The sequence below is a fragment of the Symphalangus syndactylus genome, chromosome 11 (assembly GCF_028878055.3).
Source record: "Symphalangus syndactylus isolate Jambi chromosome 11, NHGRI_mSymSyn1-v2.1_pri, whole genome shotgun sequence".
Classification (NCBI taxonomy): domain Eukaryota; kingdom Metazoa; phylum Chordata; class Mammalia; order Primates; family Hylobatidae; genus Symphalangus; species Symphalangus syndactylus.
In genome coordinates, this window is record NC_072433.2 from 91756602 (window position 1) to 91760346 (window position 3745).

A 3745-nucleotide genomic window follows, 5' to 3' on the forward strand; every position below is an offset into this window, starting at 1 on the left:
GAGTTGTAAGCTTTCAGCTGTGTCACATCAATGGATGATCATGTCTGGTTTTTATTCTCATTGTTATTACTGTGACTGATATAGTTTGTCATTTTACTTTTTTAGTATCAATATAAACTTATAGTGAAACCAATACCATTATTATTACTGAAATTATGATTACTGAAAACATTTGAAGATGTCCTTGTCTGACACTTTTTTACTTCCCATATCATTTGTTTAATTTTTCATATTTATATGTATTTAAGTATGGCAAAATATATACAACATAAAATTTACCACTTTAACCATTTTTAAGTGTACAGAAATATATAAAACATTTCATAATTTGCATGCCTTCATTGGTCAGGCACTATGCTAATCTCTGTATCATTCTAATTTTTGTATATGTGCTGCTAAAGCAACACCTTGCATTTCTTTTTGTCCTTAGGATGCATCTAAATTGTCTGTATTACAAAATTACTGTATTGTAAAATCCTATTTAATGATTCTTGATGGACTTTAAACATTTTTGTTGCAAATATGTTTCACTATTTTGTCATTTGTCATTGTTGATCATAATATTTATTTGTCATAGATATTTTTGACAAGTTACCTAAGTTCTGGGATACATGTGCAGAATGTGCAGGTTTGTTATATAGGTATACACGTTCCATGGTGGTTTGCTGCACTCATCAACCTGTCAACTACATTAGGCATTTCTCCTAATGCTATGCCTCCCCCAGCCCCCTACCCCCCAATAGGCCCCAGTGCATGATGTTCCCCTCCCTATGTCCATGTGTTGTCATTGTTCAACTCCCACTTATGAGTGAGAACGTGCAGTGTTTGGTTTTCCGATCCTGTGTTAGTTTGCAAGGAATGATGGTTTCCAGCTTCATCCCCGCAAAGGACATGAACTCATCATTTTTAATGGCTGCATAGTATTCCATGGTATATATGTGACACATCTTCTTTACCCAGTCTACCATTGATGGGCATTTGGGTTGGTTCCAAGTCTTTACTATTGTGAATAGTGCTGCAATAAACTTATGTGTGCATATGTGATTATAGAAACACAGAAAAGTAAAAATATATGACAAACCACTCTTTCGTACACCATCCATCTAGATGTACAAGCTGTTAACATGTTTCTAAAAAAAAAATCACTGAATTGTATACTTTAAAATGGTGAATTATATCTCAATTAAAAAAAAAGAATAGTTTTTATTCACATGTAGTCCAATGCTGCTTGGTTGATTTCTTCTAACTAGTGACTCAAGAATTTTCTTGTCATATCAAGAGCTTCAAAGAGATATGAGAATTTTAGAGACTTTTATTATATTATTTCTGCTCATATATTTTATTATTTCTGCACATATCTCATTGCCAGGATTGGCACAATTCCCAAAGCAAGTATATTAGTCTGTTCTCACACTGCTATTAAAAACATACCCGAGATTGGGTAACTTATAAAGGAAAGAGGTTTAATTGACTCACAGTTCCACGTGGCTGGGGAGGCCTCAGAATCATGGCAGAAGGTGAATAAGGAGCAAATTCACATCTTTCATGGTAGCAGGCAAGAGAGCTTGTGCAGAGGCACTCCTACTTATAAAACCAGCAGATCTCGTGAGACTTAGTCACTACCTCAAGTATGGGGAAAACTGCCCCCATGATTTAATTATCTCCACATGGCCCAGCCCTTGACACGTGAGGATTATTACAATTCAAGGTGAGATTTGGGTGGGGACACAGCCAAACCATATCAGCAAGAAATTAGAAAATATGGGTGATGTTTCATAAGCAATAAATACCTATACCATATTCTTTCCTCCTAGTTAATAAATTTCACTTTCATTCCATGCACAGATTTGACTGCATTACATTTAGACAATATTCAACTTCTCTTCAAGGAAACATCTGTCCCATGAAATTTTGGAGTTATAAGAAAAGCATACCCCAGCACTGTCCATGCAGATGTTATTTTACTTATTCTATCCACTTAGTAACTAAGTAATAATAATAATAACAACAACAACAACAACAACAGAAAGCTTATGTAAACACTTCAAACAGATACTAGGAAATTAACAATGCAGTTGAGAGTCCTTGAGAGAAGAGAAGCACATAAAATGAACTATCAGTCTTGCACTCTGGCTTTCTTTCTGTCTAGGAGCACTTCCAAAATCACAGTGCAGGTAAATAGAATTTAAACAGAAAATGGCAATATCACTGATATGGTTTGGCTGTGTCCCCACCCAAATCTCAACTTGAATTGTATCTCCCAGAATTGCCACATGTTGTGGGAGGTACTCAGGGGAGGTAATTGAATCATGGAGGTCTTTCCCATGCTATTCTTATGATAGTAAGTCTCATGAGATCTGATGGATTTATCAGGGGTTTCTGCTTATGCTTCTTCCTCATTTTTTCTTGCCACCACCATGTAAGAAGTGCTTTTTGCTGCCTGCCTTGATCTGAGGCCTCCCCAGCCATGTGGAATTGTATGTCCAATTAAGCCTTTTTTTCTTCCCAGTCTCAGGTATGTCTTTATTGGCAGTGTGAAAATGGACTAACACAGTGAATAGGTACCAGGAGTGGGGGGTTGCTGAAAAGATACCTGAAAATGTGGAAGCGACTTAGGAACTGGGTAACAGGCAAAGGTTGGAACAGTTTCAAAGGTTCAGAAGAAGATCAGAAAATTTGGGAAAATCTGGAACTTCCTAGGGACTTTTGGAATAGCTATGCCTAAACCATTGACAGTGATATGAACAATAAGGTCCAGGCTGAGGTGGTCTCAGATGGAGATGAAGAACTTCTTGAGAACTGGAGTGAAGGTGACTCTTGTTATGTTTTGGCAAAGAGATTGACAACATTTTGCCCCTGCTGTAGAGACTTGTGGAATTCTGAACTTGAGAGAGGTGATTTAGAGTATGTGTCAGGAGAAATTTCTAAGCAGCAAAACAATCAAGAGGTGACTTGGGTTCTGTTAAAGGCATTCAGTTTTATAAGGGAAGAAGAGCATAAAAGTTTGGAAAATTTGCAGCCTATGTGATAAAAAAGAAAAACCCATTTTCTGGGGATAAATTAAAGCCAGCTGCAGAAATTTGCATAAATATCAAGGAGCCTAATGTTAATCCCCAAGACCACTGGAAAAATGTCTCCAGGACCTGTCAGAGACCTTCATGGTAGCAGCCCCTCCCATCACAGGCCCAGAGGCCCAGGAGGAAGAAGTGGTTTCATGGGCCAGGCCCAGGGTCCCTGTGCTGTGTGCAGCCTAGGGACTTTGTGCTCTTAGTCCCAGCTGCTCCAGCCATGGCTGAAAGGGGCCATCAGACAGCTCGGGCTGCAGCTTCAGAGGGTGGAGGCCCCAAACACCATGTGGTGTTGAGCCTGCAGGTGCATAGAAGTCAAGAATTGAGGTTTGGGAACCTCCACCTAGATTTCTGAAGATTTATGTAAATGCCTGGATGTCCAGCCAAAGTTTGCTACAGGGGTGGTGCCCTCATATAAAACCTCTGCTAGGGCAGTGCAGAAGGGAAATGTGGGGTTGGAGCCCCCACACAGAGTCCCTACTGGGGCACTGCCTAGTGGAGCTGTGAGAAGAAGGCCTACCCCAGAATGGTAGATCCACTGACAGCTTGCACTGTGCACCTGGAAAAGCTGCAGATATTTAATACCAGCCCATGAAAGCAGCTGGGAGGTAGGCTGTACCCTCCAAATCATAGGGGCAGAGCTGCCCAAAACCATGGGAACCCACCTCTTGCATCAA

The 3745-nt window shown here is 39.7% G+C and overlaps 1 non-coding gene across 1 annotated transcript; it reads right to left on the minus strand.

The window, feature by feature from the left end:
• Nucleotides 1–303: 303 nt before the first annotated feature.
• On the minus strand, nucleotides 304–407 carry LOC129457882 (U6 spliceosomal RNA). The gene has a single exon (XR_008649427.1). It is a non-coding gene; the product is annotated as a U6 spliceosomal RNA (small nuclear RNA).
• Between the last annotated feature and the right edge of the window lie 3338 nt (nucleotides 408–3745).